Source organism: Triturus cristatus, chromosome 1_1, assembly GCF_964204655.1.
Source record: "Triturus cristatus chromosome 1_1, aTriCri1.1, whole genome shotgun sequence".
Classification (NCBI taxonomy): Eukaryota; Metazoa; Chordata; class Amphibia; order Caudata; family Salamandridae; genus Triturus; species Triturus cristatus.
In genome coordinates, this window is record NC_140579.1 from 503,924,181 (window position 1) to 503,948,163 (window position 23,983).

General features: G+C 49.0%; 1 pseudogene across 1 annotated transcript in view; it reads left to right on the plus strand.

The window, feature by feature from the left end:
* Positions 1–23,983, plus strand: part of LOC146870484 (CCAAT/enhancer-binding protein epsilon-like) — a 73,451-nt pseudogene that overhangs the window by 29,400 nt on the left and 20,068 nt on the right. The window contains exons 3-4 of the transcript XR_014978195.1: positions 501–520; positions 13,129–13,171. The product of XR_014978195.1 is annotated as a CCAAT/enhancer-binding protein epsilon-like (transcript). The remainder of the gene's footprint in view (positions 1–500; positions 521–13,128; positions 13,172–23,983) is intronic.

The window sequence follows — 23,983 nt, forward strand, 5'->3', positions numbered from 1 at the left end:
AGTGGTCGGAACAACTTCCTTCTACTGTTTCCAGATATCGTCATACCATATACTCTTAAGTGCATTATGAACCTCGCGGTTAAATGCTATCTTTGGTTTGGCTTTATCAAAACATGTCGAGTAAGGTGTCATACGAATTGGAATACTAACCCCTCGCCAATTCTGGTGACGGGGTTAGCATTCCACCCTTCTAGAGGGACACGACATGTACAGTACCTGAAACCCGGGTAAAATCAGACATAGCCTCAGCTCCACAAAATGGATGCTGCCACCACAGACACAAGTCTGCCCTCCTGCTGCTGGGAGTCCTTCCAGCTTGGGAGGTGTGGACAAAGGGTTTCCTGCCAGGGGAGGTGCATGCACCACCCCAGACAGGATGTTGTGTAGTGGTCAGGTAGGGCTTGAAAGAAACCAGACATGCCTGTGGCTCACAAGGAGCCTCGGTGCATATGCCACTTCAAACCGGTCCTGGGGCACACCAGTCCCGGGCCTGGGGCGAGCTGGACAAAGGATTGGGGGTGTAACCACCCCCCTTCCTGGTCCCACCCATAGGGAGGGACCTAGCAGGTAGCCCGGCCCCTAGAATCCGCTTAAAGGTAGGAGCTGTGTCCTAAGTCTTCAGACATCCTGGAATCAACTTGAAACTAAGAAGAAGACGGGAACTTCGACATTCTGCTGCACAGAAGACTGAAGGAAATCTCCCCTGTGGTCAGGGAGTGACCACCTTGCTAACGCAAGCACCATCCAGCGAATCAATGTCTGCTTTGCCGCCGCCTCCCGCCGGAGCCCGAGCCCAGAGACTGACAAGACCTGGACCTCCAGACCTCTCACCGCCCGATCCAGAGTCCCTGAAAAGAGGAGACCCGTGGAGGCACCGAGACACGTGGAGCCAGCCATCTTGAAACAACCACGACAAGCTGACAAGTGCAACAACCGAGGCTCCCTCCAAGTTGTGCTTTGGGATCTGAGAAGCCCAACCCTCGAGCAGCATCTGCACCAAAGGTGAGCCTTCCAGCATCTCCACGATCTGCGTGGGGCCCTTCTGCATTTTGCCACTCGACGCGCCTAACCGGTTTCTGGCCCGCTGGCTAGTAGCCATCTTGGCGACGAACTTTACAAAATACACCGCTGGTCTGGTTGCTCCAGACTGGCCCTTGCTCCCCTCCAAAGGAGCAGTCCTTCTGACCTTGCTGGTCAGAACCATCAGCTTATTTCATCTCCTACAACAATTGCTTTTGCCAAGGCTTGTTTGCTTCGATCAAGTCGCCGACACCGCCGACCGCGAGAGCCTGCGTTGGACAGCTCGTGACCCGACTCCTGGACATCGTCGACCTCCAGGGACCACGTGGCTGTAGAGACAAGCTACACCTTTCTTCCTGTTTGCACCCGACATTGCCTGGTACCCACCTGGTGCCACGCTGGTCACTGGCTAGTGACTGTGAACACTGTCCCCTCTGCTTACAGGTCTTCAACATCTCCGATCCACTCATGGATCCACTGCATCTCTCCCGGACCGACCGCCTGCAGCATCTTTGTCTTCAAGCTCCACGGAACAGATAGAAGAAACCCGACGCACTTCGAGGCCTATGCACCCGCTTCCTGTGGGTGAGGTAAAGCTGGCACACCTGTGCCCAAGTGTAGTATTACATCTCTAGTGCCTGTGTTCCAAATCTTGAGTTCCTAGTCCATCCGGAAGATCCTCTTTGCAGTAACTTTGTACTTTTTACGCACCCATTGAAACCTATGGGAGCACGCGTGTGACTATTTGCTCTGCACACGCCACCCGTGGTCCTCCTGGTCACTAACTGAAGTTAGCTCCTTGTAGGCCCAGCGATTCTAGAGGCCCTAGGCCTTTTCCCTTTTCTGTTCGTGGTACTTATACCACTATTTTAGTATATGGTTTGAGCAGCCACCAGGGCCTATCCATATAAAGTGCAACTTCTGTGTATTCTACTGTAATCTTGTTTGACGATTTGTGCTCCTGTGCTCATAAAGAGACTAGGGGTTACTTTGAGAAATAAATACATATATATTTTGAATATACATCTGTGTGGTGTCCTTTCATTGGTATAAAAGGGGGTTGCATTTGGTAAAACAGCTGGCTTAACACGCTTCACGAGTTTAGCCTCAAAGACTGCTTAGCCTACGCTACCACTAGGGCAGCTAGTCCGAAAAGGTTGACTTACAACCACACCATAAGGGTTGCTTGGTACAAGGTGATCACTTTAACTAGTAAGCATCATATACCAGGCCAACTTCTCACAGTCGGTGATGGGGTCCTTAAGACCCTTGCCAAGACCAGCACAGTTCGAAGCATTACATGCGTGGATTAGAGCAGCGCATGATAAGGAAAAGGGAAGAAGCCAGGAAAGGATGAGAAAGTCGATCAGGGCATTTCAGGATGCCAGGTGGGACGCAGCGGAGAAAAGATGGAGAGTGCAGACAATTGAGGAAGAGAAACTGTATCCCTTATTGATAGACTCGACGGGGATAAGGCATGTGAAAGCACAGGATGAAGAAAGTGACTCTGATGATGGAGTATTGCAAAGATTGTTAGACGAGAGACCACCTCCCTATAATCCAGATGAAGCAGATGATAGGTGGGGTGAGAGAGGGGAAACTAGAAGAGTAACCATTCAACCTGAGACTCGAGTGGAAGGGTTGGTTTCGTTCGAAACAGAGAGTTCACGGAGTGAGTCTGAAGTTAGTGGGAGGATTGAGAGGGAGATGAGGTTACCGGATGCATTGAGGGTACCGGTCACCATTGGACCGATTGCGTCGATATACAGTCCGGAATCGGAGGAAAGAGAGAGGTCCGAACAAGTGGCAGAAAGAACGAGGAGAGAAAGCGAGGAAAGTGGGTTGGAAGGGGCAATGGTCCGACCTCCAAGCCCTGTACAATGGAGTACACCATTGGCAGCGGTGTCAGATACATCTAGGGGCGAAGAGGACCAGAGATCGGTGAGGCCGAAGACTCTGATGGAGTCGAGATCAGATTTAAGGTCATGGGTACCGTCAGAGAGGCACCTGAACCGGAATGTGGGCCAAGCGGAGAAAGCTCGGGATAACTTTAGGAGTTATTCTGCTCCTATAGAAGCACCAGAAGAGAGGAGAGAGAAGGAACCAGAATGTGAATATGATGAGGGACGTGGAGCCAGTTGTCAGGTGTTGAAAGGAGCCTTGAAGGCAGGGACGATAGATATAGTAAGGCTCAAGGCAGAGGTAGACGAAATTATATATGGAAGTCTACCTCTTGAGAGGATAGTATCCTACAATCCGGATGAGCTGTTTTTCGTAGCGAAAGATGTGACTCGGAAAGCACGAATGGCACACGAGAAATTGAGGGGATTGGCGAAGGAATATGATGTGGATTTATCCAAGACTAGGGTGTTGCAAGGAAGTCATAGGATGCATTATACTGAGCGAGAGTTGGAGGAGAAGAGGGTTGTTGGATTAAGGTCACATGCCAGAGAACTGGTTCTAGCCATGCGGCCATGGCTGACGCTTGATAAATGGGAAGAGAAATGGTCTAAGAAAAAGACCTCTAAGGGAGCGGAAGGAGGAACCCCGGGTGAAGGGTTGTTATTAGCAAAGACCTTTCCCCTGAGGGAAGTGGCAAATGGAGGATATGTGCATGTACCATGGAGCAGGGGGGATTTGGCAGCATTTACAAATGATTTTCCCAGGCTCAGGGAGAAGCCTGCGGAGTGGTACAAGCAAGTTGAGCGTTTTGTTAAGATTTCGAAGGTGTTGTGGATAGATCTAAATACCTTATTCGATATTGTGGTTCCGGGAGATCTGTGGAACGCATGCAAGGTTGCTGTTGATTGGCCGGACTATGAGCCTGAGAGGAATATGATTACCAATGGTCCGTCGCCAGCGGTGATGAGGCTGTATGAGAAAGTAATTACCTGGTTGAAATCAAAGGTTTCACCCCAGGACATTGATTGGGTGAAAATAGACAGGACGGTGCAAGAGCCAAAGGAGACAGTACATGAATTTTACGAGAGACTCTTGAAGGCTTTTAAGCAGTACAGTGGTCTAGATGAGCTGGAAACGAAGAATATGGGACAGTTTGTGTCTAAGTTCGTGCTGGGTTTGAAGCCCGAGGTTAGTCTCATGATACAGCAGCATTTGATCTGTTGGCAGAATAAGCCTGTGGATGAGATCTTGCGGTACGCTAGGTACTGCACGGATGAGATTGAGTCGAAGCACAAGAAGATGAAAGATAACCTATTGCTCATTCAGATGCAAGCTGCCCAGGGACCGCCGAATGGGGGTCCAGTGGTAAGGAGACAGGGAAACTATCAGACAGGGAATCAGAACGTGCAGGGTCAAGGAAGGCCGAGGCCCGTAGACCCTAGGACAGGCATAGACGTAGCAATACTGAAAAAGACGACTGCTTGTCACCAGTGTCACCAGGTGGGACACTGGAGGCGCAAGTGTCCCTTGAACCCCTATAATCAGCAACAGATGGAGGGAGGAATGGGTCAGGTCCCTGGGGCGGAACAGGTACAGACGGTGACTACACCGAGGATGATGCAAGGGGGGACCGGCATCCCGCAAGTGCAGATTCCCCAGCCACCCAGGATACACAATATACAGCAGGGAGCTCGAACTTATTTGCAGATGCCCATGTTTGAAGTAAGCGAAGAGAAGGATATGGATTTATTGGCTCGGTTGAGTTTAGGCCAAGATGACGACTGCATACTTAGGGCCGTTCTAGAGGTGGATCAGAGAGGACCCTTCGTGGAAGCAGAACTCGATCGACACCCTACTACCTTTTTGGTTGATACGGGGGCTACCAGGTCAACTATAAGATCAGCGGTAGTTCCGGGTATAGCCCTTTCTGGAGAAAGCATACAAGTGGTTGGAGTGGCGAACAAGAGGCTAGTTAGCCCCTTGACAGAACCGATTCCAGTCAGGCTAGGGAACTTTAGGGATCGACATCAATTCGTGGTGTGCGATTCTAGTCCTGTTTGTTTGTTGGGAAGAGACTTATTGTGCAAGCTCAATTGCACAATCTACTGTACCCCGAAAGGAGTAGAGGTGCAGACAAGGGATGATGACGCGACCTTTAAGGTTGCAAATCAGCGGGTGTGCGTGGAAATGTACCCAGCTTTGACAGTGGAGGAGCTTCCACAGGATTTGAGGGAGTCAGTATCAGCTGACGTGTGGGACCTAAGTGGGGAGGAGATTGGCTTAGTCAGGGGAGTGGAACCGGTGAAGATACAGGTTAAGCCAAACGCGGAATTCCTGAGAACACCTCAGTATAAATTATCCCCTGAAACGATTGCAGGGATTAAACCTGTGATCGAGTCTATGATTAGGCAGGGAATACTGGTGGAAATCATGGGTAGTCCATGTAATTCGCCCATTATGGGACTGCAGAAACCAAGCGGGAAGTTCAGGATAGTGCAAGATTTGCGGAAAATAAACAACATAGTTGTTCCATGTTGTCCAGTGGTACCGAATCCGTCTGTGATACTGTTCCAGATCCCATGTGAAGCTGAATGGTTCACAGTGATTGACTTGTGTCAGGCATTTTTTTCAATTCCCTTACATGAAGAGAGCAGATTTCTTTTTGCATTTAGACTAGAAAATCGTATATTAACGTGGTGTCGTATCCCACAGGGGTATACGGAGAGCCCATTGATTTTTAATCAGCTCCTAAAGAAGAATCTTGAAAGTCTTGTGTTGCCGCGAAACTCTGTTTTGGTGCAATACATTGACGACCTGCTTGTTGCGTCAGAAACAGAAGACGCTTGCAGGACCGACACCTTGCGCTGTTGAATTTCCTGGGAGAGAATGGTCACAAGGTGTCTCCGAACAAGCTGCAATACTGTTTACCTGAGGTACAGTATTTGGGGCACCAAATCGAGAAGGGTAAAAGGAAGGTGTCTCCAGATCGCATTGATGCGATTCTGAGAATGCCAGTTCCCTCGACGCAGAGGGAAGTTAGAATGTTTTTGGGAATGGTGGGTTATTGCTGCCAGTGGATCCCAAACTTTTCCTTTGAAGCGAAGCCTTTACAGCGGCTGACGCGAAAGGATGTAAGTGATCCGGTACCATGGGACGACGATTGTTTGAAATCATTTCTGAGGCTGAGAGAAGCCTTATGTAGCGCTCCTGCGTTGGAAATGCCGGATTACAACAAGGCATTTGCATTATTCTGCTGCGAAAGAGAAGGTTGCGCATTAGCAGTGCTAACCCAGAACCATGGATGTGTCCGTAGACCAGTTGCCTATTTCTCAGCTACTTTAGATCCAGTAGCTTCTGCGTTGCCCGGATGTCTCAGATCCGTTGCGGCAACAGGTGTCAGCATCGAGAGATGTGAGAGCATTGTGATGGGTCATCCTCTTACTGTACATGTGCCACATTATGTTGAATTGTTGATGACTTGGACTAAAACACAGCACCTCACGAATAATAGGCTGACTCGTTATGAGCAAGTTATTCTTGTAGCTGATAATGTGATACTGAAGAGGTGTGCTGTTTTAAATCCTGCTACATTGTTACCTGTTCCAAATATAGATGATAATGAAGATTGTGAGGACCATGATTGTCTCGACGTTACGGAACTATGCACCAAACCGAGACCCGACATTGTCGATGAACCGCTCCCAGTGTCAGATGAGATTTTCTTTGTGGACGGTTCATGTTTAAGAGACAGTGTCGGTCGACTGAGAGCAGCGTTTGCTGTATGCACCATCACGGGGGTGGTTGAAGCCGCTTGTTTAGAAGGAGTACACTCCGCGTAGGTGGCTGAGCTCATTGCTTTGACTCGTGCCTGTTTGGCAGCCGACAAGATCCGTGTAACGATTTACACGGACAGCCAGTATGGGTTTGGTGTGGTTCATGACTTCGGACAGCTATGGTCCCAGAGAGGGTTTATGACGTCTTCAGGTTCTCCTATAAGAAATGGGGACCATGTGCGAAAATTGCTTGAAGCATTGCAAGGTCCGGATGAAATTGCCGTTGTTAAATGTGCTGCACACACGAAAGGAAATGATTTTGTTTCATTGGGTAACAATTATGCTGATGAAGTAGCCCGATTTTGTGCAGAGCAGGGATGCAATTTTACGGAGACTCACATTGAGGAAACTGAGGAGGAAATGGTGTATGGTCAGATGTTAGCAATGGCAGACTCATGGGAGGAACTGAAACAGCTTCAGGAAGGGGTCTCGGATCAGGAACGAGACAGCTGGATACGAGCTGGATGTGAGAAAGGAGATGTGGATATATGGGTTTCGAATGATGGACGAGCAGTGTTGCCGGAAAGTTTGTTGAATCCCATGGCAAGGTTGATACATGGTGCTGTACATCTTGGTAGAGACGCAATGATGAGAGTGTTTCGTCAGACTTGGTATAACCCGAAGTTTCGGGCAGTGGCTGAGACCGTGTGCCAGAGGTGTGTCACTTGTCAACAGATGAATGTAGGAAAGAGGACAGCTGTGACGTTGAGTCACATAGGGAGGTCAGGTGGACCTTTCAATAGGATGCAGCTGGATTTTGTTGAAATGCCGAAGTGTAATGGGTTGAGGTACATATTAGTGATAGTATGTGTCTTTTCCAGGTGGGTGGAGGCATACCCTACACGCAGATGTGACACACTCACGGTAGCAAAACTATTATTGAGAGAACTCATTCCAAGGTACGGGTTCCCGACGTCCTTTGAATCGGACAGAGGAACTCATTTTCATAGCGAAGTTATGAAGTTGCTTTGTGCTGCCTTGAATATAGATCAGAGGTTACATTGTAGCTATAGACCAGAAGCTTCAGGGATAGTGGAGCAGGTGAATGGAACTCTGAAGGCTCGGATGGCGAAAGTATGTTCGTCTACGTCTCTGAAATGGCCTGATGCATTACCTTTGGTCCTTATGAGCCTCCGAAGTGTGCCTGATAGAAGGACTGGGTTGTCACCCCATGAAATCCTCATGGGAAGAGCGATGCGTTTGCCTGCAATACCTGCTACTGCTCTGATAAATATCACTGATGATATGATCCTGGACTATTGTAAAGGCCTTGCTGACGTGGTCCGTTCTGTGTCTCAGCAGGTGCAGACAGCAACGGTTCCAGCTGCGAGTGACCTGTGCCACGACTTGTGCCCAGGCGATTGGGTCCTAGTCCGCAAGCACGTGAGGAAGAGTTGCTTGGATGCTAGGTGGCGCGGCCCATTTCAAGTGATCCTTGTTACGAACACAGCCGTCAAGTGTGGAGGTTTACCGAACTGGGTGCATGCTTCCCATACCCATAGAGTTCCAGCACCCTTAGAAGATACAGCCCCTCTCGAGAACGAAAATCCAGCAGAGCCGACAGAACCACCTGAGAGGGCCAGTCAAGCTGTAAGGGTTGCTGAAGCAGCTGATGGTGCACTGAATCGAGCTGAGGAAGGACGTGAAAGGAGTACTGACCCAGAAGCAGGCGAAGGAGCAAGAGGTGCAGTGGGTAGTACGGAATCGAGTTCTGCCGAAGAGGAGGAGGCCAGTGCACAGGGTATCGAAGGGAAGACCGGAGGTGCCACAGAAGCAGAAAGGGTTTGGCCCGCAAGACAGAAACGGGTAAACCTGAGGTTGGTACCGGACACAGATCTTGCACCAGTTTCGGAGGAGCCAGAAGAAGAATCAGGCGACGAGGAGTATCCTCAAGGTGTGAGAAGGTCAAAGAGAACTAGAGTGCCAAGTCGGAAGTACGCTTCACCAGAGTGGGCATATCCAGTGACTGATGCCAGGTTTACCGAGCACGGGAAGATTGAGGTCGATGACATTGGTCAACAGTGTCCCGCTCCAGAGAGTGGAAGTGTTGCTGAAAGTTCCGGGACTGGAGATCGAAGGTATTCTGACTATCCACATTCCGAGTCCACCCTTTCTGAGTGTCATTCGAGGTATGATCTTGGACAATTTAGAGTTCCCGACGTTCACTACTGTGCCAGATCCACAAGAACTGATCATCCTTAAGCTCGAAATATTGCAGGGAGTCCTGGAACTGTTGGGACCAGCAGTTATGTTGGATTGATTTGAGAGGGTTGCAAGCACGGAAAGAAGATAACCTAGATCCGAGCGGAAGAAGAACAAAATTAGGGATTTTTCCGTTATAGAACGAAGAAAAGTTAGGGAGGGTTTGCCTAAGTTCACGAAAGAGACATTAATGAGAAAGAGACTTACCATTTCAGAGACTGTACTGGACATTGAGTATATTCCGAAGATGGCAGATCCTGCACACACACATCGTAGGGCTAAATTGATAATCGGCACATTGATAGGGGTTGTGATAGCCACTATATTTGCAGTGGTGATAAGTTCGTACATGGTGGCTCACAGGCAGGAGGGGAAGGTTCAGGGAGCACCCACACCTATTACCCCAGAGCAGAGAGGTGTCAGTATCAGGGAACAGGGAATCTCAAAGTTAAGTGAGGATCGCAGACTCCACATGGATTTATCGAAGGGTGATTTTAAGCTTAATGCTTATGCGAAGTTGTTGTACGAATATGTTGATGCGATGGATGTGAAGGATTGTTATGTGTGTATGCAGTTGCCTGCTTCAGTGGATGAAGGTATCAAGTATCATCATCTCCCATTGACATATGGGATTTCTTGTAGTTTATTTCTCAGTTTATTTTACGACAGGAGACAGTTCGAGTATTTCTTTTCAAATTTTGATACGGTACTTCCTGAAGTTCCAGCAATCAAGCATTTGAATAAATATGACTATTATAAGAAAGAGGATAGACTCCTGAAGTATTTTAGACCGACTGTGAAGTTGGATACTGCGCATGCTCACAGGCATAACCTGACATGTGCGTTATCTGGGACGGAGAAAAAATTCATTGATCAAGTAGAGGACAGGTATAGAAAGTTGACCCAGACACGAGACACCGGAGATAGTCCAGTAGATTGGACTGAGGAGGAGAAAGCTCACAAGTCTAAGGGAAGCTATGGACCAATAGCGTTAGACGAAGTACAGAAGGGGAATTTGTGTATTGGACGGACTCAATCCGCTACGGAGAAGGTCGCAGTAGGACATAGCACCTGTTCTCAGACCTTCACCCTGGAGGCTTCTGTTAAGGACTTTATGCAAGGTCCGGTACAGGTAATTCCGACAGTGTATTATGTATGTGGGAAGAATGCTTACGTCAGACTACCTGCAAATTGGTATGGCATATGCTATTTGGCTATCATATTCCCGAAGATTTATCACACAGAGGACTTGGAGTTGCTAGAGACGAGACAACATTCTAGAAGACGCAGAGCTGTGAATACAGGTGCAGTGATTGGAGATATATATGGAGCAATGATACCTAGTATGGGTGTGGTGTTGAATGACGTGAAGATTAGGAGGTTGGCGACTGTGGTTGATGAGCTGTCTATGAAAACGGCGAGGTCTTTGTTGTTGGTGGCTGGAGAGATGTTGTCGATACGGAATATGGGTATGCAGAATTGCCTTGCGTTAGATGTGTTATTAGCCAAGGAAGGCGGAGTCTGCAAATTATTGAAGGTTCAAGAATGCTGCACATATATTCCAGACAACACGAAGGAGATAGGGAAGTACATAGATAACATCACAACTATTCACAAGGAGATTATGGACTTAACGGAGGAGAATGTATGGGAAAAGATTGGACAAGGATTTGGAAGAGTGGGAACGTGGTTTGCGAATTTGGGAAGAGGATTTCTTGGATCAGTGTTGAAGCCAATTATCATTGCTGTGGTTTGTGTGATTTGTTTGTGGGGATGCGTGAAAGCGTGGAAGTGGTATCAAGGAGGCAAGGTTGAAAGAGCTCTTAGAGCAAACGAGAAAAGAATGGCGAAGTTTCAGGAGCAGCAATACGAGAGTCTTAAGAGAATGGAGGGAGTTCGACATGGCAGAGTCATGACTAGCACGGTTTAAATCAGTTCTAAAGAAGAAGATTGTAATGGTGTGATGACAGATGTCATCAAAGGGGGGAACTGATGTAGCGCTTAAAAGTTTGAAAATCGTAGGGGTGCGTTATATTCACCGTTAGTTGGCACCCGCATATAATCAAATGTGTACTCAGGTATTTTGTGTGCAATGTATTAAAGAATTGTATAATCTATATCGATTTTAATAGAAGTGTTAGCTATGTACAAGCATATTGTGAATGTATTAGAGAAATGTAGAGTTTAGTCATTTGAACAATGTGATGTTAAAACGTGTAGTTTAGAATTCGTGTCTGTAGACTGTTTAGTTTGACCACACATGAAAGAAAGACGTAAATGTCAATACTGTGATTTAGGCCTGCTTGTGTAACCGTAGTAGTGGCCAGAATTCGCATATATCGTCGAGGCGAAAGGCCTGGTATTTTCTTATGTTAGCCAAGGGCAATAGGCCAAAAAGGATTTTTTCCAGTAGAGGTTTTAGGCTGTAGTAAATTGCAAGTTAAAAGATGTGAAGTATGTCTGCCTTGCATGATCTCACCCCAGGTGCAAGGACAGTTGCTCGTTAGTAGAGAAGCTCTTTGTTCACGAATTGACTTATGTAGTAAAAGCCAGACATGGGAGTGCATTGGAATGTGCCAATCGTAACTCCTAGTGCGGATGGCGGCTGGGACTCAAGGCCAAGCGATGGACGATGGAACTGGACAGCGCTCTGTGGAAAATTACTGAAAGACGACCCCGCAGAAGAGGAGGTGCAAAGGGCGTGTTCTGAGATTTGGGGTTCTGTATTAGGGAAAGCGCCCCGAGGGTGGAGGCAGGGCAGAGCAGCCCAGAGCAGAGAAAGGCTAGGCGAAGAGCTAGAGGGGGCAACTTAGAACAAGCTCTCTAAGTGAAGACTTCTTAGGAAGTTTCACTCTGACACCTTTTACTCGATTGAGGGTCTCAAGGGATTGCTAAGTAGGGATGTCATCTAGTACAGAGTAGGGACAGAGATGGTATGGTCCAGTGTCCCTAATATCGACATTGGCTTGGTAGTTTTCTACCTCATGCTTTTAGAGATTGTGCTTTTAGTTATTTTTAGCCGTATGCGGATTCTTCGTAGAGTAGCATTTGTGTTAGTGCCTATGTCCTTGTTGTGCCTCGTATTGAGGACTTTGTATCTTCAAATCTTTATGCTGATAATAAAAGCCAGAGAGCCAAGAGATTAAGTCTCGAGTCCTTGATTATGATAAATGGTGGACAGCATTTTCTGATAATTGTGTTTATTCCCTCCACGCTATTGGGCAAGTAAAAAGTTCCATCCGACCAGAGTGGGTTCTAGTAGATAATTGCGGGATACTAAAATGGGCCGGAGCACATCTGTATCTACTCCTTGGTAAAATAGCGAAGGTAAAATAATGATAGTTGCATCGAAACAGAGCTCGCAGTGCATACCCTATCGCAGAACTTATGCAATAAGACGCAATTATAGAAAGACCATATCCTTGTAGCCAGCGTTGTTCTGGGAGAGGCAGGAACTATAAAGATTTCTAGCTGCAATCAGGTCTGTAGTACTTGACCCCACACTGCTTACACATTTGTGGCGCTAGGCAGAGAGATACAAGTTCGAGAGGTTTCTATGATGTTCTTGATCCATGTCCTACAGTCTAGTATCGTCACTGGCATCCTTTTCCACCCCTCCAACATAATATACATTTCCAATAAATAAACACACAACACAATTTTTTGTTTGGGTAAATTTGCTGCAGGTTTATTACATACACTGTTATGTAATAGGTGGGTTATCTGACGGGCGATCCAAGGTCAGGCAACCAACTGGGCCGCCTGCCCGCCTGATGAGCCAGGCAGCACTGGGGTGAACCCCACCTGTGCTGCCCTTACTGGTGATCCTCTTCCCGGATCACGTGACCGTTGGTACCTTCTTACTCACGCCCCTTTCAGGGCGGAGCGTCGCATAGCAAATCCCCCGGTTGTTCAGGCCCACAACCGTCCAAAGGACTAGCGGGGCGCTGACACGGTTTTCCAGGAACCTCCCATGAGGCCCCTAGGATTTGGCTCTAGCACCCACCATGGTGCTGCGCAGAGGTACCCTTCTGTACCCATTTGCTTCCAGATCGCCCTGTAACTCTGCCTGCAACGAAAAAAGGAAAACATTACAATATTCTCTGCTCCCCTGCCACCACCACGCCGGGTAAGCGGTAGGGAGGGAGACGGCGTGTGCGGCGATCAAAAGAGGTCGCCAAAATGGTGGGGGAGGGATATATACCCTCCCCCAAGTCCTGGACGCCCAGGAAGTGACGCCCCTCGTGCGCCGCATCCAGGCTGGAGAGGAAGGGGGCTCCAACCAGAGTCCCTGCCCCTGAAGGGGGCGGGGGTGTGGGGTGCCCAGGCGACACTAGAGTGCTGACCTCTCTAGTGGCCCCCTGTGGGTGCCTCGGCCAGCAGCATAGTATCATCATTGGCATCCTTTTCCACCCCTCCAACATAATATACATTTCCCATAAATAAACACACAACACAATTTTTTGTTTGGGTAAAGTTGCTGCAGGTTTATTACATACACCGTTATGTAATAGGTGGGTTATCTTACGGGCGATCCAAGGGCAGGCAACCAACTGGGCCGCCTGCCCGCCTGATGAGCCAGGCAGCACTGGGGCGAACCCTGCCTGTGCTGCCCTTACTATTGATCCTCTTCCCGGATCACGTGACTGTTGGTACCTTCTTACTCATGCCCCTTTCAGGGCGGAGCATCGCATAGCAAACCCCCCGGTTGTTCAGGCCCACAACCGCCCAAAGGACTAGCGGGGCGCTGACACGGTTTTCCAGAAACCTCCCATGAGGCTCCTAGGATTTGGCTCTGGCACCCACCATGGTGCTGTGCAGAGGTACCCTTCTGTACCTATTTGCATCCAAATCGCCCTGTAACTCTGCCACAGCTCTGGAGGCGGCCACCGTTGCCGCCAGAGCCCCCCACCAAAACAGCTCTAGTCTTACCCGCAACCTCTCCTGTCTAGAGCCTCTTGCAAATCTAGATGAAAGAGAACCATCCCTACTGGTTATAGATGGCCCCATCTATATCCAAATAGCCCTTGACGTTAGCCTGGGTCAGCTAGTGTCTGATGAAACAAAAGGCCCTTTTGGCCTGTGAAGTTGTGCCAAGAAGTATTCACACTCATGCGGGAAAGTTCCACTGCAACACACGCCTCAGCCCCGTGCCAACTCGGGTGGGACGAATGCAGACACCATGGTTCACATTGCCCCATCTATTTGCTGATCTCACCTAGCTGCCGTCCTTCTAGCACCGTGTGTGCCTGAACACCTGCATGCCCCATCCATGGGACAGCAGCCCACTTGCTAGGTGACCACTCCCCCCACCCGCCTGCCTACTTAGGCTAATATGGCGAAAGGGATTATACTTAACCTTTGAATAGTCCCTATGCTTGCTAAATCGTGACACACAGGATTGTTCATAACTAGAAGTGTGTGACAATGTGCAAGGGGGCCTCCTGCCCTTGTCATGTATCCCTTATGGGAATTTTCCCGTTCAGTTCCCTCTGTGGTGGAACCCCCTAAGCATACAAGCTAGAGAATCTGTCTGATTTGAGCAGTACGCTCTTGACGTTAGCTTGGATCAGCTAGTGTCAGATGAAATAAAAGTCCTTTTGGCCTGTGAAGTATTCACCCCACGACAGTTTCAGACACCCTAAATGCGTAGCATCTTGAAAATGCTTCCATTCTGAAATGGTGGGACTGTCACCTTTCTGTGTTGAACAAGCATTAAGTGTCTCCCTTCAATGAATAGCAAGCTCGCCCTTGGCTTGTGCAGCGGGCACTGTGTCGCAATGCAACCGATGCTATGCTAAATAACGTGGCCTGTAGGTAGTGCCATGTTAATGTTCTCTGCCTGACACCCCACAGAGCGCTATGAGAACAGCCTACACAGTGCAAAGTTGTGCCTTCTAAAATTCCAGGCGGCATCCTAGACAGAGGGTCGTCACGCAGTGCCCACTGCTCCTCACCGCGAGACCCCTCCTCGCACGCAGTAATACTTGAATCACAGGTTAATCTAGCGTCCGGTCGATTCCGCTTACACTAACAAAGTGTGGGAATGGGGGCCCTCCTATGATGACGAGGCTGTAGACAAATATTGCCCGCACAAGAACCGTCTGCAGGGAAACATATTCCCCAGTGATGGAGCATTGCAGAGTAATCGTAAGGCCAATCAGGTCATCAAAGCCCGGGAAGTGCAGTCCCTCCTGCCTCAGCGGCGTGGCCATTTACACAGAAATAAACGTGGTAGGAGGGGATGGGGCGGCGCGGCCCTCCCCGTCCCGCACAATCAGGCCTGTGCGGGCCCGAGCACTGGCCCCGCCCTGCTTAATGCTGCGTTGCTTGGAACAAACCACAAAGCCAAATACATTTTGTGGGTTGCCGCCAAACCGTGGTTGGTTCCCCTCACACGCACATCACGTGTGCGACGGCCGCCCTTACTGCAAGCGAGCATATTGCGTCTAAATGCATGCATCGATTTATTGCAAACAAAAGGACAGCCGGACACAGCCGTGCCACATCCAAGGAGAACATGCTATGGTTTAAAGCCCCCTGAGGGGAGATGTACAGATCCTGGCTACTGTGAAACCCACACAACTAAAGAGAAAGTGGACATCTCTGGAGGCCCCATATTGTTCCCACTGACCTGCACGGGTGCTGGGGGGGTTCAGGGAAACAATGAGCAACTGAGTGGTCACTCGCGACCAGATTGGGTCGATTACCCAGACAGAACTGGTATTGAAACAATTGAAACCTACATGGTCCACAATTTAACTCGGGCGCCATGAGGCGGACTTGAACAGGGACCGGTGGACAGCGAGTCATCAGATTGTCAATGAACTATTGATGGATTTGAGACAAAGGTACCATCCAAACCACTGAAATAACGTCGGCGAGAGTAGTTCTATGAAGAATCGCTCTTCAAAGTCAAAGGACAAATACCCGGTCCGGTTACCACCAAGGCAGACGTACCGCAATGCCAACTGAAGGCAGAGCAACACACAATCTCTGACCTAGAGCTATTCACGGCCACACATACATAGAGATGCCCAAATTGCGCAAAACTAGAATCAGCATACGCTGGCAGTTCTACGGAACACCTGACAATTGTGCGACTATATGCCAGGACTCATGACAGGCGGCCACTTCCTATTGCACCACACCTTGCTCCTGCCGTGCTGCCCATCATAGTAACACCACAACCAACCCTGATACTCGTACAAGCGTGATAATTCCGCCTATTCCAAGTCCTCCAAAACTATACGAATGGCTTGGGCAGCCTGCAACAGTGATATTAATGCCAATTGCATTGATCCATGCCTGTTGGGTCATCTCTACAATAGACAGACAGCGCCAACTCGTGGCAGACTGTCCCTAGCGCCAGTGAGCAATTAAGTCACGTGCGGCGCACCAGCAACCACTTGGTCAAATTACACCGGTAAACTTTGTGCTGTAATTTAGCCTTAGCGGGCGCTATGTAGTGGCCGCTTAGTATTTTGCCTCTATGTCATTGCATCTCTGTATTCAACCCGATTGGGGCACTAAGCTACAGTCCATCTTTTGGCATAGTCAATGCTTCTATTTGCATCAGATAAATAAGCCACAATTCTAGCTCAGTTGCGTAGCCAACCAAGAGCTAGCCGCCCCCCCTCCATAGCTGCCCAGGTTTCAGTTTGCCATGTGTGATTTTTCACCATATCAGTACAACTATGAGTGACAGTTAAAGGCCTATGACTGACACTTTCTTGCAAGCAAAACCAAACCATGAAGCTGCAGAAGACATATCAATATCAGTAATTACACAAACATACCCGTGTACGGTAGTCTATAGGCCATGCAAATCATAGCTCTGACTAGTTGGACCATAGTGACCGTTACTGATGGGCCTGGCTAATAGTAGCCCCACAGACTGCGCCACTTGCCCCACCCCGGGCTCATGGACCCCCCACCCCCATGAGCCGACACATGCAAACGAAAGGACAAACCGGCTGTAAATTGCTCCTTTACGTGGCAATCCCATCATAAAACCGTGCTCAGATAATGGCCAACATATGCACATTGAAGGGGCAGAGTTGCAGTCTTATAGCAAACCTCTTTTGGACTGTGGGCAGCGTTCCATGTTTAAATGTTTCTTAAACATAGCCCAATGACCATTCTACGTTAGGACTATCCCCACTATGGTCCGCCCTGCTCAAGGACTAATGCAATTGGGAGCATGAGGCCGAAAGCAATGGGTGTTTGTATGTCAAGAAAACAACAACCAGCCATGCCATGAACCATGGACATACCCTTAAATGTCTGAGGTGAGAAGTTGAGAAACACCAGACAGGTAATATGCAACTGGAGGATGTATGTACTTCTGCCGATGACCTGACAGTGGCCCAGCTGTGCCCCAAGACCTCACAGAATTCACACGTGAGTGCTTAATTGGTGGAAAACTGTATGCCCGGACTGACGCAGGCGGCCCGTTCAGTTTGCGCCACATCTTACTCCTGCCAATCATAGTAACATTACAACTACTAACCCTGACAGTTGTGCAACTGTATGCCAGGACACACCTCCTGCGGCCACTTCAGTCAGCTCCCATGTTGCTCCTGCGGTGCTGCCAATCAGGTCTGTAGTACTTACACATTCGTGGCGCTAGGCAGAGAGATACAAGTTCGAGGGGTTTCTATGATGTTCCTGATCCATGTCCTACAGTCATTCACTGGCATTGCAGCAAGGAGGGTAGCCCGGAGGGGTCATGCCTGGTGGCTGAGTCCCCCCTTTTCAAGTAATTGGCACCCCACAGTTATCTGAACCAGAGGCTCAGACGTGAAATCCATTTTTGGTGTGCATTTTAATTAGTGTGGGTGCGACATAAGTACGTGTGCCCATATTTAGGTGTAAGAACAGTGTTCTCAAATAACAGTCACTGGAAAAAGGGACTTACTGGTAAAAACCAGGAAGGGGCACAAAGTCACAGAATTAAAGTTTTTTCCAGGATCCAGATGAATAAACCAAAAGGCATCCAGGGGCTTATTTATGAGCCCTTTGCGCTGCTGTTGCGTCACGTTTTGTGATGCTGCGGTGGTGTAAAAAATGCTCCACCTTGCGCCATACTTACAAAGTGACACATCTAAGCAGATGCTTCACTTTGTAAAGCCCTATGCTACATTATACCAGCGTCAGGTATAATGTATGCAGGGTGGGCGTTCCTCCCAGACAAGGCTCGTAGAAGTGGCGCAGTGAAATACATGCAATTTCACTGTTCTAACTCTAGGACGCCACTGTGTCAAATTCTTAAACCTGCCTCACAGAAGCTGTAAGACTGACGCGGGCTCCTTTAACATGGAACTTGCCCATGTGTAATGACCCATTGCTGGAGTAGCGTCACTTTTGCGGCACACTCCAGCAATGCGTCATTACTGTGCCTACAGACACTTCAGAAATACTGAAGTATCTGTAAATCCTTGCGACATGGAGCACTGTACAGTAAATATGGCTCATCTATGGTGTAACAAGGAGGGCGGCCTAAAAACGGTTCCATCGCAGTTTCATGCAGCGATACAACACTTTTCATAAATGAGGTCTCTAGTGGTCAATGACTGCGACCAATCTGACATAGTAAACAGGGGTCAGTTGAGACTCCATCTGACGGACGGATACTCAAATTCAAAATAGTCTCAAGGCGGGAGAACCCAAGGGTCCCTAGACAATGGGACACCACGGTTTAGAGTTAGGGTCCACGAGTAGCTTTAAAAGCCTGATATCTTCAGAATCGCAAGCGGCAGCGACATGTCAATTGTTCGAACTTAGAGCGACAAGCCTTAGGCAAGGAAACCCACTGGGGTCATGTAAGGGAAATATTCTCCAGGTTTGCTGGGGTGTAAAAGAATCGGAAACAGGGCCCTTAAAGAATATGGGGCTTATTTACAAGACCCTTGCGCTGCGGGTTCGTCACATTTTGTGAGGCACCAGTGGCACACCCTGCTGCCCCATATTTACAAGGACACGTAAAGCCTCCCTATGTGACTTCCGTTTCCTTGTAAATATGGCCACTTTACACGCAACACTTTGCGTGAAAGGGGCATGCCATGAGTGTTGCTGTTGGTGTTCCCACGTACCACTCAGGGCTCCTGACACATTTCCAGATTTATGAGAAATTGTAAACCTGGAAATGCGTCAGAATACTACGCCTCCCTAGGGAGGCGTAGGGAGGCGCAGTGAGTAGAATTGTTATAATTTCACCTCATTTCTTTCCTCTTTCTATGCCTGCTGCATTCTGCAGTAAACATTGGAAGAGGAAATCACCTCTCATGATAGTTTTTGTGCCTGATGGTGTCCCTTCTTGCACAAAAATAATCATTCCTGTGACACAGGCACCCTTGCACCTTGGTGCAAGGGTGCCTTCGTAGGCGCATGGTAGCTAACTGTGCACCAGGGCAAGGAAGAGCAAAGGGATCCGTCATATCATTGTAGATATGGCACATCCCTTTGCTTTGAAATTAATGCGGACAAGGGCGCCCCTCAGGCCTTGGTGCTCTTGGACCTGTCGGCCGCGTTCGATACGGTCGATCATAAAATTCTGATGGACCGTGTTGAACAGGCCGGCATACAGGGCTCCGCATACAACTGGATTAAGTCCTTCCTTGAAGGGCGAACCCAAGCAGTATGACTTGCCCCTTTTACTGCCCCTAAGATCGCCACCACGTGTGGGGTCCCACAGGGCTCGTCCCTATCCCCACACTTATTTAATCTCTACCTCATGCCCCTGATTCACTCCTTAAAAAACAGGAAGGTAACTACCTTCAACTATGCTGATGATCTTCAGCTTGTCTTCACCTTGGACTCCCCTGACTCTGTCCATTGATTCCAAGCCACTATGCTCCACATTCAGCGCTGGATGGACCTTAACCACCTTAAACTCAACCCGGGTGTGAGAAGTTGGCCTGGTATATGATGTTCACTAGTTAAAGTGACCACCTTGTACCATGCCAAGCAACCCTTATGGTGTGGTTGTAAGTCAACCTTTTCGGACTAGCTGCCCTAGTGGTAGCGTAGGCTAAGCAGTCTTTGAGGCTAAACTCGTGAAGCGTGTTAAGCCAGCTGCTTTACCAAATGCAACCCCCTTTTATACCAATGAAAGGACACCACACAGATATATATACAAAATATATATGTATTTATTTCTCAAAGTCACCCCTAGTCTCTTTATGAGCACAGGAGCACAAATCGTCAAACAAGATTACAGTAGAATACACAGAAGTTACACTTTATATGGATAGGCCCTGGTGGCCGCTCAAACCATATACTAAAATAGTGGTATAAGTACCACGAACAGAAAAGGGAAAAGGCCTAGGGCCTCTAGAATCGCTGGGCCTACAAGGAGCTAACTTCAGTTAGTGACCAGGAGGTCCACGGGGTGCGTGTGCAGAGCAAATAGTCACACGCGTGCTCCCATAGGTTTTCAATGGGTGCGTAAAAGTTACAAAGTTACTGCAAAAAGGATCTTCCGGATGGACTATGACCTTAAGATTGGAAACACAGACACTAGAGATGTTACTCTACACTTGGGCACCGGAGTGCCAGCTTTACCTCACCCACAGGAAGCGGGTGCATAGGTGTCGAAGTGCGTCGGGTTTCTTCTATCGGGTCAATGGAGCCTGTGGACAAAGATGCTGCAGGCGGTCGGTCCGGAAGGGATGCGGTGGATCCAAGAGTGGATCGGAGTTGTAGAAGACCTGTAAGCAGAGGGGACAGTGTTCACAGTCACTAGCCAGTGACCAGCGTGGCACCAGGTGGGTACCAGGCGATGTCGGGTGCAAACAGGAAGAAAGGTGTAGCTTGTCTCTGCAGCCACGTGGTCCCTGGAGGTCGACGACGTCCAGGAGTCGGTTCACGAGCTGTCCCACGCAGGCTCTCGCTATCGGCGGTGTCGGCGACTTGATCGAAGCAAACAAGCCTTGGCAAAAGCAATTGTTGTGGAGAACAAGATAAGCTGATGGTTCTGACCAGCAAGGTCAGAGGGATTGCTCCTTTGGAGGGGAGCAAGGGCCAGTCTGGAGCAACCAGACCAGCGGTGTAGTTCTTGAAGTTCGTCGCCAAGATGGCTACTAGCCAGCGGGCCAGCAACCGGTTAGGCGCGTCGAGTGGCAAAATGCAGAAGGGCCCCACGCAGATCGTGGAGATGCTGGAGGGCTCACCTTTGGTGCAGATGCTGCTCGAGGGTTGGGCTTCTCAGCTCCCAAAGCACAACTTGGAGGGAGCCTCGGTTGTTGCACTTGCAGCTTGTCGTGGTCGTTTCAAGATGGCTGGCTCCACGTGTCTCGTTGCCTCCACGGGTCTCTCTTTTTCAGGGACTGTGGATCGGGCGGTGAGAGGTCTGGAGGTCCAGGTCTTGTCAGTCTCTGGGCTCGGGCTCCGGCGGGAGGCGGCGGCAAAGCAGACGTTGATTCGCTGGATGGTGCTTGCGTTAGCAAGGTGGTCACTCCCTGACCACAGGGGAGATTTCCTTCAGTCTTCTGTGCAGCAGAATGTCGAAGTTCCCGTCTTCTTCTTAGTTTCAAGTTGATTCCAGGATGTCTGAAGTCTTAGGACACAGCTCCTACCTTTAAGCGGATTCTAGGGGCTGGACTACCTGCTAGGTCCCTCCCTATGGGTGGGACCAGGAAGGGGGGTGGTTACACCCCCAATCCTTTGTCCAGCTCGCCCCAGGCCCGGGACTGGTGTGCCCCAGGACCGGATTGAACTGGCATATGCACCGAGGCTCTTTGTGAGCCACAGGCATGTCTGGTTTCTTTCAAGCCCTACCTGACCAATACACAAAATCCTGTCTGGGGTGGTGCATGCACCTCCCCTGGCAGGAAACCCTTTGTCCACACCTCCCAAGCTGGAAGGACTCCCAGCAGCAGGAGGGCAGACTTGTGTCTGTGGTGGCAGCATCCATTTTGTGGAGCTGAGGCTATGTCTGATTTTACCCGGGTTTCAGGTACTGTACATGTCGTGTCCCTCTAGAAGGGTGGAATGCTAACCCCGTCGCCAGAATTGGCGAGGGGTTAGTATTCCAATTCGTATGACACCTTACTCGACATGTTTTGATAAAGCCAAACCAAAGATAGCATTTAACCGCGAGGTTCATAATGCACTTAGGAGTATATTGTATGACGATATCTGGAAACAGTAGAAGGAAGTTGTTCCGACCACTGCAGACAGGCTCAGCTCATGCCAGAGCACCATCTCACATGGAACCAAGCACTCTGCCTCCAGGATTGTTTAGGCCTGCCATAGGAGTGACTTATAGGTTAACATGTGTCCCATTTAAGGTTAGGTATAGGTATACTACACCTAAGTAAGAGGTGGTTACACCAACTTACCCCAGCTGAGTGATCAGCCAGTTGTGTCAAATTTGTTAGGCCAAGCCTGGGGTGGCATAATACATGCATCAGCCCCTGGCAGGCCTTAGATACACCAATGCCCTGGGTACCTAGTGTACACTGGTACAGGGGCTCACAGGGTGATCTACTTCCAATTGGTTATACACCTAGGGTGCATAGTGTCAATTTAGTTAGAGAGAACAGCAGGCTGGGGGTCTGATTAGCAGGCCCACAGCCTCAATATGTCAAAAACCAGTGAAGCAAAAAGCAAAAATTTGGGGTGACCATAGGATAGCAGACCCTACTCTCCTACACAACCCCCCCCCAAACGCAGGGACATTAAACTAGCCTTGACCAGTCTCGTCTTCATGTCCTAAGTGGAAGTACCTGGAGAGACCATCTGTATTCCCATGGTCAGTACCTGGCCGGTGCTCCACTGTAAAGTCCATCCCCTGTAGGGAAATGGACCACCTAAGCAGTTTGGGGTTTTCACCCTTCATCTGATTTAGCCACAAGAGGGGCTTATGGTCGGTCTGAATCTTGAAGTGAGTGCCAAACAAGTATGGCCCCAGCTTCTTCAGGGCCCACACCACAGCAAAGGCCTCCCTCTCAATAGCTGACCTATTCTTCTCTCTGGGGGTCAACCTTCTGCTAATAAAAGCAATGGGTTGGTCTTGACCATCTACATTAAGTTGTGACAGCACAGCTCCCACACCCAACTCAGAAGCATCTGTTTGGACAATAAACTCTTTGGAGTAGTCAGGACTTTTCAGGATAGGTGCAGAGCACATGGCCTCCTTCAGGTCATCAAATGCCTTTTGACAGCTTACTGTCCACTGAACCTTTTTGGGCATCTTCTTGGATGTCAGATCATTAAGAGGAGTCACAATGGACCCATAGTTCTTAACAAACTTCCTGTAGTACCCAGTCAAGCCCAAGAAAGCTCGAACTTGAGTCTGGGTGGTTGGAGGAGACCAGTCCTTGATGGATTGTATCTTACTCTCCAGTGGTTGAACTTGGCCTCCACCTACAAGGTGGCCCAAATACACAACCTTACTCTGCCCTATCTGGCACTTAGTGGCCTTGATAGTGAGGCCTGCCCTTTGCAGAGCCTCAAGAGCCTTCTTCAGGTGGATCAGGTGATCCTCCCAGGTGGAGCTAAAGACAGCAATGTCATCAAGATATGCTGCACAAAAGTCATCCAACCCAGTAAGGACTTGATTCACCAACCTTTGGAAGGTGGCAGGTGCATTCTTCAGACCAAAGGGCATCACCACAAATTGGTAGTGCCCACCTGGGGTTGAGAATGCTGTTTTGGCCTTAGACTCCTCAGCTAATCTGATTTGCCAATAGCCAGCTGTCAAGTCAAATGTGCTCAAAAACTTAGCAGAAGCTAGTTTGTCTATGAGCTCATCTGCCCTTGGAATAGGATGTGCATCTGTCCTGGTGACAGCATTGAGTCCTCTGTAATCCACACAGAACCTCATCTCTCTCTTGCCATCTTTGGTGTGAGGTTTGGGGACCAGAACCACTGGGCTAGCCCAGGGGCTCTCTGAGGGTTCAATGACACCTAATTCCAGCATTTTATGTACCTCAGCCTTTATACAGTCCCTGACGTGGTCAGGTTGTCTGTAAAGCTTGTTCTTTACAGGCAGACTGTCACCAGTGTCCACCACATGGGTA